Source organism: Dipodomys merriami, unplaced genomic scaffold (assembly GCF_024711535.1).
Source record: "Dipodomys merriami isolate MVZ:Mamm:240054 unplaced genomic scaffold, mDipMer1.0.p SCAF_374, whole genome shotgun sequence".
Lineage (NCBI taxonomy): Eukaryota > Metazoa > Chordata > Mammalia > Rodentia > Heteromyidae > Dipodomys > Dipodomys merriami.
Window position 1 is genome coordinate 646,780 of NW_027205315.1, and position 14,644 is coordinate 661,423.

The 14,644-nt window shown below is 37.0% G+C and overlaps 1 pseudogene; it reads left to right on the top strand.

The window, feature by feature from the left end:
* The first annotated feature begins 924 nt into the window (after positions 1-924).
* Positions 925-1,024, top strand: LOC138804852 (U6 spliceosomal RNA; annotated as a pseudogene).
* Positions 1,025-14,644: the final 13,620 nt, after the last annotated feature.

Genomic DNA, 14,644 nt, shown 5'->3' on the forward strand with positions numbered 1-14,644 from the left:
TGTTGTGTTGTGGTTAGGGAATCAAAGGCAACTCTGTTTTAAAGTATTATTCCATTATCTCTACCTCAGTGTTTGGTAGAGTTAGACTTCAAGCTTTACCATTTGTAGATTTACAGCCTAGAGGCAAGAGGAAACACTGTGATTAAAACATTACCAATTTAAGGCCTAATATCGAGGAGAAACATATGGACTTTTCCAGGAGCTATGGAAATATTTGGTGATAGAGAGTCAGTAGTGTAAGTTCCTGCTTGGTTGGATGATAGACAGGCCAGGACAGTAGGTAATCATGCGTATGAAAATTTTTTCACCTTCTTGGCTTTAGCTACTTTTGAAATGATAGGTATAATAAACAATTATATTTTGATAAAATACCTTCCATTCTGAACAATTTGGTCTGAACTGTTAATCTCTCTATGATCCCTTGTAACTAAGATTAGTTTTGTTCCAGTAAGACAATCTATGCTGTCAGGGTAAGATATTCTGGTTGGTCTGTTCCTACAAGGAAGAAGGGTAAAGGTTCAGGTAGACATTTGTCCCAGCAAGACCTCATTTGGGAAAGTTTAAGCTGCGGAAGTTTAGAAGTAGCTCTCAAACAAGGCTTAGTTTGAACCCATTAGCTCTACAAAGCTAACTCAGTTGATAAATAAGTACTTGAAAAGCCATCACCTTTGGTCTTAGCTTTAAAGTCTTCAAAGTATGATCAAATTTAAAATGAAAACGACAAAATAGTCATTGACAAAAAAATTGTAAATATAAGCAATCGACCAAATGATATAAGCTTTTCCACTATACACAGAATTTTAGAGAAACAAGATCAATCGCATTTTAAGGAACAATAAGGGTTCCTTGTTACAAATAGGCAACCATGGATATATGCCTGTATAAAGATTGCATCATTAAGTACTTAAATTTAGAGGGTACTACATGCTTCAGCAGCAGGTCTACCCAAATTACAATACCACAGAGATTAACATGGCACTTGCACAAGGATGATATGAAAATTTGTGAAGTATTCCATATTTTTCATTCTTCTGATGCAAGAAATATAAAAACAGTTATTAAAAAGTTGATTACAAAAATACAAGTGTAACAATACATGCAATTCATAGAATTAAAGGTTAGTTTGACATCAGTGTATTAAATCTTCACCTTAGAAAGGCCTTTACATAGCATAATCTTTACAAAACTTGAAATTAGATAACATTGTCATGTTATCCCAAAGAAATAAAATAATATAAGGACCTAGGAAAAAAAGGAATCTTAAACTTCTTCTATATGGAATGCAATCTGAAAGGACACATTTATTAATGAAACTATACATTATATAAAAATGTAGAATTCAAAGTATTATATATAGGAGCGAATGAAATAGATTATGGATATTGTACAAACATAGATATACTTTTTTCCTAAAAGCACCAGGAACATCTTTAGTTTCTATACTATTCATTTCAACAGATAAGTTAAAATTATTTCTGATTAAAAAATCACAAACTCTGCAGAAATCATTATAGATGTATACAAAAAATTCTTGAATATATTTTGACATCAGAGTCAGGCAATTCACTTGGAAGAATACCATGGAATCCATGAATTTTTAAAGTAAGATATTGCTGTTGCTTTGTATTGTGAAAAAAATGGTAGGGCCACAAAGGATGGACTGGCATTTTTGAAATTTAATAAACTTAACCAAAACATTAGGACTTATGAAAACAATTTGTGTAGCCTTCCACAACTTCAAAGAGGTAGTGATATATACTTATCCTTTTGGCAATATTAAATGCAGTTTCTTCCAAGCTGTTCTTCAAACTTGGTTTGATATAATGGTTCAACAGAGTACCTATTCGATTTCTATTCCCAGCAGCAACATGCAAGGCGGACAAGAGGCCTTTAGTTTGGGGATTGGTATCTGCCACTCTGGTATTATTCCACATATAAGCGCTGTGCAGGGGTGTCAGCCATTTAGAGTTATTGCATGAATATCTGCCTTGAGCTACCAACTCATGGACAATGTCTAAATGTCCACTCTAGGCTTCCATATGAAGAGGGGTATACTCATACTCATCCCTAGTATTCATTTGGGTGGCCTTTTTGGAAAGTAGTCTTCACACCATAGTAAGCGGATTAATTTTGGCACCCAAAGAAGAAATTTGCTTGGATCCTACTCCATTTTTTTCTTGAAATTGATACAATTCCTCACTCTTTCATCTTGTTCCTTGTCTGAACATGAGGACCTTTGGTGTCTTCATGTGCAGCTTATTCTAGGAATGAGAAAATAGGAAACAATGCCTTCTTTGTAAATGATTTGAGAAATATCATGTTATAGTGTAAGAGAACTCACTATTCAACATATGGGCTTTAAGAGTTTTCTAGTAGCTTTCTAATGTTGGTATCCAACATTAGAAAAAATGTATAATGCAGTAGTAAAATAGAAGTCCTTGGTATGACTACCTAAATTCTTGTTTTTTTAAAGACACTTGTTTTCATCTAAAAATAGGCCTGTCTATTTCCTTCAAGTGATTTTGATGATTGAAGATGCTTAATGAGAAGTCAAAATGTATTAGTAGTCCTTTACTATCAATGAAATTTCACTTTTTCTTCTTGGAAAATATAATGATCAAAGCAATAGTTCAGAATCAGCAAGCAATAGTTCAGAATCATGCTTCAAGTGCAAGTGAATCACCAGTAAGTAATCCTTGATTCCATTTTCCACAAAGTTTTGTCACAGATGCAATCTCCCTGCCTTCTGTAGCTGCTTTCCTAGCCTGGACCTATTCCTTCATTGTACAGGAAAATTTTGGATACTGGTGGAGATGCCACTATTATTTCCCAAAAATATTGGCCACCAAGTTGGCCCCTTACCTCGTCCCTAACTGACCTTAAAGGCATAGGGCAGTCAAAAAACCCTTTGGTAAGCTCCAGGGTTCTTAATTGGACTGACAAAGAGGGCAATAAGGGAACTGTTACTCCTTTTGTTGTTCCTGACATCCCTGTTAACCTATGGGGCCGGGATATCTTGACCCAGATGAAAGTTATCCTTGCTAGTCCCAATTCTGTGGTTACACATCAAATGCTCCGTATGGAATTTGTCCCTGGTACGGGTCTTGGAAAATCAGGAGAAGGAATCGTTGAGCCCATCCAAGCTACCCAAAAAACAGATAAACATGGGCTTGGGTATTCGGATTTTTAGTATCGGCCCCTGACCCTCCTGTGCCCCATGCAGATAAAATCATTTGGGTGGATCAGTGGCCCTTTACCCAAGAAAAATTGGAGGCAGCCTCCATGTTAGTACAGGAACAGTTGGTGGCAGGCCATATAGAGCCATCTACTTCACCATGGAATACTCCTATTTTTTGTTATAAAGAAAAAATCAGGCAAATGGCGCCTTTTACAAGATCTACACGCCGTTAATAAAGCTATGCGCCCAATGGGAGCACTACAGCCAGGCATTCCCACACCGGTGGCTATTCCTAGGGACTATTACAAAATGGTTATTGATTTAAAAGATTGTTTTTTTTTTAACCATTCCCCTACATCCTGAGGACATACCCTATTTTGCCTTTAGCCTTCCTCGCATTAACTTTCAAGGCCCCATGCAAAGATTTCAATGGAAGGTACTTCCCCAATAGCCCTAGCCTTTGTCAAAAATATGTTGCCCAGGCCGTGGACCCTGTGAGAAAACGATGGCAGCGCGTCTATATATTACATTATATGGATGACATGTTGCTTGCTGCACCTGACACCCACGAACTTAGAAACTGCTATTTAGACCTTTATAAAGCCCTTACTGCCCTGGGACTACAGGTTGCCCCCGATAAAGTTCAAACACAGGATCCCTATACTTATTTGGGTCTAGAACTCCAAAATAATCAAATTCGGGTTCCTCAAATTCAACTTCGTTTAGACCATCTTCACACCCTTAATGATCTTCAAAAGTTGCTTGGAGATATTCAATGGCTTAGGCCATACCTAAGGTTGCCCACAAGCGTGCTTTTGCCTCTTAATGAGATTTTAAAAGGGGATTCTGACCCCTCCTCTCCTCTCAAGCTTACTCCCAATGCACGAAATGCCTTAAGCCAAGTTACTGAGGCCATCGCCCAGCATTTTGTTACACAGATTTCCTATAATCTTCCTCTGGTCTTAATTATTTTACATACCCCTCATACACCCACAGGATTGTTTTGGCAACAGATTCCCCACTCCAATAATAAGGCCAGCCCCCTGCTTTTGGTCCATTTACCCACCACATCCCCCAAGGTTATTGCTGTTTACCCTGCCCAGGTAGCCTCTATCATTATCAAAGTTCACTTGCTCTCTCGACAATATTTCGGCAAGGACCCTGATACAATTTTAATTCCATACACCAAAGACCAGAGTCAATTTTTACTTCAGACTGGGGATGAATGGGGCATCGCCTTGTCAGGATTTTTAGGACTAATTGACAATCATCTCCCCAATGATCCCCTTTTACACTTCGCCCAGCTATATCCATTTGTTTTTCCCAATGTTACTCAAAAGACTCCCATTCCTCAAGCCCTCACTGTCTTTACAGATGGCTCAAGCAATGGCCGTGCAGCCTTCATTGTTAACAACCATACCACCACCTTTGATGCCCCTTACCAATCAGCCTAGCTTGTGGAGTTATTCGCTATAACACAGGTTTTTATGACGTTTTTTGATAAGCCTATTAATATTTATACAGATAGTGCTTACATTGCTCATTCTGTTCTCTTGCTAGAAATTTTACCCGCTATTAAAGTTTCCTCCAATGCAGCATTTTTATTTACTCAGCTTCAACAGCTAATTCAGGCCAGGAGACATCCATTTTTTCTGGGACACATTAGGGCACATTCTGATCTCCCTGGCCCTCTTACACAGGGTAACGCTCAAGCTGATGCGGCCACTCATTCCATTTTTCCCGTTTTTGTTGAGCCTGTCCAAAAGGCTACAGAATTACATAATCTTCACCATCTAAATTCCCAGAGTCTTCGATTGCTTTGTAAAATTACTAGAGAGCAAGCACGGGAGATAGTAAAGGCATGCCCTGCCTGTGTTGTCTCCCTTCCTGTACAACATCTGGGTGTTAACCCCCGTGGACTGCTACCTAATCAAATCTGGCAAATGGATGTTACCCATTTTCCTGAATTTGGAAAAACAAGATATATACATGTCTCCATAGACACATTTAGCGGGTTTGTTTTTGCTTCACCACACTCAGGAGAAACTGCCAAAAATGTTCTCTCTCACCTTGTTTTAGCCTTTTCTGTAATGGGAAAACCAGCCCACATAAAGACAGACAATGGCCCTGCCTATACCAGTGCCAAGTTTAAACAGTTTTGTGCTATTTTTCAGATTTATCATACTACTGGGATTCACTATAACCCCCAAGGTCAGGGCATCGTAGAACGAGCCCACCACACCCTAACAACCTGGCTTACTCACCTCAAAGCCTCTGCCTTTTCATTTTCCACTCCTAGGGATCGCCTTAGTCACACATTGTTCTCCCTTAATTTTCTAACTCTGGACAATGAAGGCCACTCGGCAGCTGACAGGCATTGGCACCCATCTTCCAGTTCTGCCTGCCCGTCTGTCATGTGGCGAGACCCCCTTACAGGCAAATGGAAGGGCCCAGATCCTGTTCTTATCTGGGGGTGAGGTTCACCCTGTATTTTAGATCAAGAACAAGCAGCCCCAAGGTGGCTGCCAGAACGCTTGATAAAACAGGTTAATGGCTTACCACAACCCAGGGGAAACCTTCCCCCTGAGGATGATGCCTTTTCTCTTGCAGATGCAGCTAGAACTCCAGACATGGACCATCCTGTTTAAATTTATTAAATAATAGATTAATCTCTTGGTTTCTAAGCCCATACAGGTTCATCACCATCGCCTTGATATGGCAGACGCAGCATTGAGATCTAGAAATTAGTGTTTTTGCCATGAGCTTGTTCCAGTGGGAAACAGCCCCCCTTCTTTTTCTTATTTAGAAAACTCTTCTTATTCATAACTCCTGACCATTCAACAGGCAAGGCCTATTGCCATAAATAGGTTCGCCCCTCCTCCTATAGGCCCCTCCACTTGGGGGAGGATGCACCTATGGGAGGAAGAAAAAATGCTCTAATCAAGGGTGCAGGTAAGACTGCAGGGGGATGGATCCGCAAGATCCCAAAACCCAAGACCCCTGAGTGGCAAGCTCTGGTGCATGATGGTTGGCATGCATACCCACAAGCCATCTCCTCAAAAAACATGCCAAGGCCTGTAAAATTCCCCTCCCCGAGTGAGGACGCTTGCTCAGAGCAGAGAAAAACCCTGCCCCTTAGAGGAACAGAGCCTCTGTCACCCCCTCAAAAAGAGCACCAACAATTCATGGTCAATTTTCTAAATAAGAAAGGGGGAGATGTTGTGAGCCCTGCAGGGAGTCTATTTGCATGATAGGCTTGACTATCTCACTGGAACATCAGGAGGCTGTTCACAGAATCTGGTCTTTTCATCCTGCCCCATACAAATACCAGTAGCTGCTTACAACCACCTTTTCACCCCCCTGTAGCTGCTAACGACCACCTTTTCACTGCCCTAAGCAAGCATCCTGCAGCTGCTATGCCCAATGAAAAAGCTTCCTTATTCTAAGCATATAAATACCCCTATGTGAAAAATAAAATTTGGCAGCTTGATCAGAATCCTTGTCTTGCTGTCCTTCGTGTCTCTTGTCCCTTCATTCCTTCTCCCTTAGGTTCACCGCCCTCGTTGAAGTCCTGCGGGTCGGGACAATTCATCTTCCATTCAACAAGTAGTAATGTGTAACAATTCCCTTTGTTTTGCTCCTTATTAAATTTGTTTCCATTTTATTTCATAAGGAAGGATGATTTCATAAATCTATTGTAGATGCAAAAATATGTCAATATATTTCTAACTGTATGCAATGATTTATACATACACATATATTACACAGGTTACAATGATAATTTATAACTTCTGTTACTATACAATTTACTGAATTATTAAAAACGTCGACGGCTCATGCCTGGAATCCTGGTTACTCAGGAGGATAAGATCTGACGATCATGTTTTGAAGCCATCCTGGGCAGGAAAGTCCATGAGCCTCTTATCTCCAAACAACCAACAGAAAATCAGAATTGGAACTGTGGCTCAAAGTATTAGAGTGGTAACCTTGAGAGAAAAAGCTCAAGGACATCACCCAGGCTTTTAGTTCAAGAACTACAATCTACCCAAAAAAATCTAATTTACACCTCTGTAAGTAGAGTATTTCCATCACCCAAATGTACATCCATGCTCATTTGCAAGGTAACTCTGTTTTATCTCAAGTACCACTAAATATTATCACTAAAGTAGCATTACAACGTGGGTTCATTCTATCTCTCTAATGGATTTTTCTCCACTCAAATACTCAAGTATTACAATTGTTCTAATTATTTAAATCATAGCTTTTTTTTACCCCTAATACTAGAGTTTGATTGAGTGTTTTGTGCCCCTTAAATGGATGTTCTTACCACTTTGTCATGCCGCCAGCCCTAAGTTATCCTGATTGTTTTTCAGCTAGAAACTGGCTTCCTAGTTGTGTATTAACTTGGTCTCAGTGCACTTGATGTTATTCTTCCTGGAATTTAGAATAACAGGTGCATGGCATTGTGTACAGAACTTTCTGTTCAGTCTGGGCTTTAGCCACTATCCTCCCAACAGTGCACTCCCATGTAGTCACAAATTTCATAAGCTTGTCATAGCTGATTTTTTTAAATCTTTCATTTCCTGCAGGTTCTTGAGTACTGAATTAATTTTTGTTTTCTTGGGTTGTTTTGTTTCATTTGAATCTATGTGTTGAGTTGTTCCTCACTTTTCCTTTTGTTTCTTTCCCTCAAGTTCTTACCTAAAGTGCTAAGAAACCAATTCTTCTTTTTCAAGATAGTCAGTGTGAACATTATTTATTCCAAAGCAATTTCAGTATCTATGAATGGTATACACATGCTAAGCGCAGACTTTGGCATACACAGATAGATCATGAAATATATGAAGAAAATAAAACTACAGATGAATACCAGGAGGAGAATAAGCTATTATTAATTGTTTGACAGAGGTTTCTCTTCTAGTGAAAGAAATATATTGCTTGATGCAGGATTTCAAAAAATCATTTTGCTAGGAGGAACCTAAACAATCATCTAATACTATAGACTTGAGAGTGATGAATTGACTTCCTGAATAATTTACTTTTGGGACAAATAAAAGCAGGCTTCCAAAAAGAGAGTAGATTTTAGAGAAACATGATGAATTTTATGTAAATAGGTCCTTAGCTGATTTTGTTAATTTGTGAACTAATAGAGGGAAATAAAGTACAGCAAGGTAAAAAAAAATAAATAACTTCACATTGAAATATTCATTTGTGTTTGTATATGTGTGCATGCATGTACGAGTACGCACACGAACATGTGCATATGCTCATGCATGCATTCATCATTCTTGAGGCTTGATAGTCCCTGGGAACTATTCCTCAACTTCCGTGCCCAAGGATAGTGGTCTACTACTTCAGCCACTGCTACAATTCTGTTTTTTTTTTTTTTTTTTTTTTTTTTTTTTTTTATAGATAATCGCTTGTATTTTCATGATTGAACCGTGGTCTTCAGCTCTCAGACTCCCGAGTAGCTAGCTAAGCTTATTCAGCCTCTGAGTAGCTAGTTAAAATTCTACCTATCCTCTGTGCTTCACTGCTCCTGAGGCATTCACAAGCCTAAGTCATATATATGTCTACTTGCTTTAAAAATATTCTTAGTGTTTGGCACCAGGGTATCACATGTGTACTCTTAACTACTTAGGAGACTTGAGGACAGAACCCAGGCCAAAATTTAGTGGACTTATTTCTCAATCTATAGCTGGGTGAATTGGATCATTTCCACCATCCTGCACTATCTAGAAACTAAGATTGGAAGGACTGAGGATCCAGGCCAGGCAAGGTAGCAAGCTAGAAAAGTTGGTGTGCAACTCTGATGCCATTGATGATGGGAAGGCTAAAAGGACAGATCAGGTGCATGTTCTTGTGGAAAGGGAACCACTATCCTAAAATTAACCACAGATATGATGCCAGCCTGCAAGAACAATATACCCAAAGTTGAAATCCCCACATTTTCCACAACCAAAATAAGTATATACATTAACATCCAAAAACTTAATAAATCTGTTCTTTGTTCTAATTTCAGCTTTGTCTGATTATCATATGATGTGACAGAATAATTTCTTCATTAAACTTATGACAATTTAAAAAGACATTGAAAATTCTTTCTCACTTATTAAGTGCAAATGAATGGAAATTGCCTCATTTCTTACATATTTGATTACCACTATAAATTTGTCATATGATTATTATTAATAGTAATATATTCTGATTTATTACTTTACTTTGTAACAGTTTTTAAACTTTTTGCTTCTCTGCTGAAGTTGAAGCATTTAAATAGTATCATCAAAGTATATTCCTTGGATATTTAGGGGAGTTTTTTACAATGTTTTTAACCAATGGCTTCTAAGAATTCTTAATTGGTATATTATTTGGTTTATTTTTAATTTCAAATTAATTTTATTGTAATGATAATGTACACAGGGGTTACAGTTACATAAATGAGGTAATGAGTACATTTCTTCGGGAAGGAACATTGTTATATATTCCAACGATATTTTTGTACACTCAAAACAAGAACTATTGATGCTTTTGCTGTTGCTATTGATCAATGGGTACTTTTGCTTTTTTTGTTCAAGCATTTTTTATTATAAAATTGATATACAGAGCGTTTACACTTAATTAAGTCAACTGAAGAGTATACTTCATTTTCTTTTCTTTTTTTTTGGGGGGGGTCCGGTTGTGGGGCTTGAAGTCTGGGCCTGAGCCCTGTCCCTCAGCTCTTCAGCTCAAGGCTAGCGCTTGAGCCACTTGAGCCAAAGCACCACTTCCGGCTTTTTTTCTTTTTGCTTTTGTGGTGCTGAGGAATCGAACCCAGGGCCTCATGCTTGCAAGGCAAGTGCTCTACAACTGAGCTACCTTCCCAGCCCCTACTTCATTTTATTTTCTAATTTTCAAATTTTGAGCTTAAATGTTTCCTTTTGTGTCTTTTTTTTTTTTTTTTTTTTTTTTTGTCGGTCATGGGGCTTGAACTCTGGGCCTGGGCGCTGTCCCTCAGCTCTTCAGCTCAAGCCGAGCGCTCTACCACTTGAGCTACAGCGCCACTTCCGGTTTTCTGGTGGTTTATTGGAGATAGGAGTCTCACGGTCTCTCCTGCCCGGGCTGGATTTGAACCGCGATCCTCAGATCTCAGCCTCCTGAGTAGCTAGGATTACAGGCGTGAGCCACCAGTGCCCGGCTCCTTTTGTTTCTTTAGAGTAATTCTTTTTTCAAAGTTTAAGATCAGTTAATTTAATTTTGCATGATTTTTACACATGTAAATTATTCAGACACATATATTTTGCTTTTATAGTATTTAACATGTGGCTATTTAAAAATTAATTTCTTAATTTTATATGATTAGTGAATCTAAATACATTTATTTTCTTATAGTATAAAAATATTTGTCCAGGTAACAAATACTTACAGTATTTTTAAGAAACACATACTTTACTAAGAAATGCTTCATTACTTGGTCACTTTTTGGAAGTACTTTTAGTTGAACTAAAAAAAGAACTTTGAGCTCGGCATGGTGATTTGTGACATCCATTTTCTAGCTATGGTGGGAAGTGTAAATAGAGTTTGTAATTCGGGAGAGACTGGGAAACTATGAGACCTTAGTGTAAAACTATTCAGAGTGAAATGATTATGGATATAGCCATCCCTAGCGTTATATACAGTACCTCGCTATCATATTCTAAATCTTGAGTTCAAACACCAGTAATATCAATCATTTATTAAAATAAAAGGACACATGTTTCAAAATGTTTATTATTTAAAACTTATTTGCGAAAGTTCTCATGTCTTCTATTAATTTTCAATTTACTTAATCTATTAAAATCCAAGTATATTGTGACTATTTTTTTTCTACTAAACTTTTAAATACTACGAGCAATATTATTATTTCATATATTAACATACTTTTGCTGTTTGTGATAATTTCATCTGTTTAATATGATAATATCAATATTGCAAATGTGTGTATGTGGTGTGTGTGTGTGTGTGTGTGTGTGTGTGTTTATGTGGTTTTTGTGTGTGTGTGTGTGCTTTGTGTGTACTTTGTAATGCTTGGGAGTTCACACCATTGCTTCACATATGCAAAGCCAATGGTTTACCACTGAGCTATACTGTCTAGTTATAATCCAAATAGTGTTTTAAACCATGACTTTCATTCCTATTATGCTTTTTCAAAATTATATATGATAACATGTGATCCATATTCTATCCACGCTAGCAATTTTTATTGTAATTTAGAATATTTCCACTTCCAAACTCTTGTGTTTGTTATTGATAAAGGTTTTACTTTGCTTCTTTTCTCTCTTCATTCCTTTTCCCTTTAGAGTTTAACTATTCTCTCTCTTATTTCTTTGAAAATTATCATATTCCTATTACAACATGTATATACAACGCTTTAATTTCTATTTTAATTTTTCTCATTTCCACTGATTTTAGTACCAGCTATTAGATGGATTAAAAAGAAACTTCTCTCAGGACACTTTATTTTTCTCCTTCTCTTCTCTGAAGTCTTTCTGGTTTTTGAAACATAATAGCAATCACATATAGCTCCTATGTGGTCCATCATTCTTACTCCTCTCACTTTCCTCTGTTGTTTTTGTACAACTCAAGTTGTTATCATTCAGCTTTGTTATGCTTCAGTGTTATCTAAATCTTAACTAATTCCTGAGGTAATTTTAGTTGTTTCAAGTATTCTCTGAAGACATTTTTCTATATATAATATCTGGGGTCTTGTGTTTTTTGAAGGTACAAAATATGAGTGAATATCAAACATCTAGATATCTCTGTAGAATATTGGTCCACCTGCTCATTAAACTCCTATGTAAATTCAAGGAATACAGGTCAGTCAGAACAATCTTGTAAAATGGTGTAGCTTTATCCTTCATACTAGCTTTGAATCTTTCTATCATGTTTAGTAGTGAAGACAACATAGTTCTACTACAAGAGCAGACACATAGAAGAATGTAACAGATTTGTTAAAAATAAATTCTCAGTTGTATGGTCAATAGATTTTGAAAACTATCCTATGACTTCATGAAATAAAAATAGAATCTTAAATGGGTGTATTGGCACTATTTTCTTTTGGGTTTTACAGAATGATCTTAGACTACTACCTCAATCCATTTTTTTGTTTCTTTTTTTTTTTTTTTGTCACTCATGGGGCTGGAACTCTGGGCTCAGGCTCTGGACTTTCCTGCCCAGGCTGGCTTTAAACCGTGGTCCTTAGATCTCAGACTCCTGCCTAGCTAGGATTACAGGAGGGACCTACAGGCGCCTGGCCTACCTCAATCCTTATACAAAAATTTATAATAAAAAAGATTATCAAACTAAATGTGAAATGTAAAAACCTATAAGAGATAAACGTAAAAATTCATGACATTGTATGAGTAAAGATTTCTAATGGAAATCATTAGTGGCTAAAGAAAGGCAAGAATATACTGGATTATATCAAGTGATAGCATTTCATAATTCAAGGGACACTATACTCATAATTCAAAGGACACTATAACCGAAGTGAAACTTATCCAACAGATAGAGGGAACATATTTGCTAATGCTACAATGTGAATGCTACAATGATTCTGAATCTTAAGTATTTTTATATCTTCTAATTCCATATAATTTTTCCTGAATGGGATATTTCTTTAAAGACCATGTGTAAATTAATAGTCAATAGGAGGAGCATATGAAATAAGTTACTCTTTAGTATCTAAGAAAAAAAACAAAGAAAACTCACTAGTATGACCCTAACATAAAAAGGTGACACAAAATAAAGTAATGCATTTGTGGAGAAATTGATAAACTCCTCATAATGATCGATTTTTATAATACTGCAATCATTTTAGCAAGCAAGTTTGCAAGTCATAAAGGTCAAAAAGAATTGTATATTCATTACACTTCTATGCATTAAAGAGAAGTAAAAAACGTGTTTCGAAAGGGAATTGTAGTTCATTGACAGTGCACTTGAAAATATGTGTGAGACTCTGGAAAAAATCCCCAAAAATCAAATTTTAAAGGACACACTATAGAGGATGTACGCTGGACAAATTCCTGTAAGTGAATTTTATATCTATTTTAATGTCTGTTCTAAAATTTATAGCATTTCTATTTGAAGAAATGCAAGTTCGTGAAAATTAGGCTTTGAAAACCTATGAAGGTACAATTCACTTCCAAAGCACTAAAATGTATACAATAAAAGGAGATAATATATTGCAAGTTAATTACATGTGATCCTAAGCAGGATGCCAGTGGCTCACACCTGTAATCCTAGCTAATCAGGAGGCTGAGATCTGAGGATTGCAGTTCAAATCCAGCATGAGTAGGAAAGTTTCTGAGGCACTTATCTCTAATTAACCACCAGAAAACTAGAAGTGGTACTGTGGCTCAAGAGGTACAGCACAAGCTTTGAGCTGAAGACTAGATGGACAGTGCCCAGGCATGGAGTTCAAGCCCCACTACCATCAAAAGAAAAAGAAAAGAAAAAGAAAAAGAAAAAGAAAAAGAAATATGATCTTAGCCAACAGTTCATTGCTAGAATAATTTCTGCTCTCTCAACATGGCCTTTTTTTTCCCCAGTTTAGTCCATGGTCTTATATATGACTTGCTTGGAACCAGAATTATTCTTCCATTCTAGTTTTTACAAATTTGCATGATTAGCTACCATGATTTAGAGCTAGTAGAAGAAAGACAGTGGCCTCATCCTTCATGTTCCATTTAGGAGTAATGCTTTCTCTATGTCACTCACATAGGTCTAAATACTGGCCTTGGCTTTATTGTTTCAAAGTTGTCTTATTTGCAGAGTCTTCTATAGTTTATTGAACCATTATACTTAAACACAGAACTTCTCTTTCTCCTATTCCTATTGTTTCTCCTACTGTTAATTTATGTACACTTGGGTAATAATGCACAACACAAACACTGACCAAAAATGTTTCTGAGAACCTACTTCCCACTTAAAATTGGTCTTAATTTACAGAACATTTAGGAAATTTGAACTTAATGTACTCCAGGATAATTTTTTCATGTTTTTTTTTTAATTGTGAAAATGGTAGACAGAGGGATTAGAGTTACATAAGTAAGTTAGTGAGTACATTATCTAACGAACATTGTTACCTCCTCTTTTGTTTTTCCCTGCCATCCCTTTTCTCACCACCGCCCCAATTCTCACCTTTCATTCCCAACTAGTAAAGTTCATTTTCAACATAGTGTCTTGTTCATCTCATTGTAACAATGGGTCATACTGTGTACTTCTTTCAGCATTTTATTTCCCTTACCCTCCCCATATTAGAAATTTGTATATGCAAGTTGGAGCTCACAGACCTCAAATACAGTGGAAATGGGTTATACCGTGGAGGAAGAAAATAGAAGAGAAACAAAAAAATCACATAATATATGGTAGATTGGTAGTTGGAGTGGCTTTGCTAGGACATGTTAGCTTGGTGAGGAGAGGAAGAAGTCTCGAGTCCCACCCAAACAG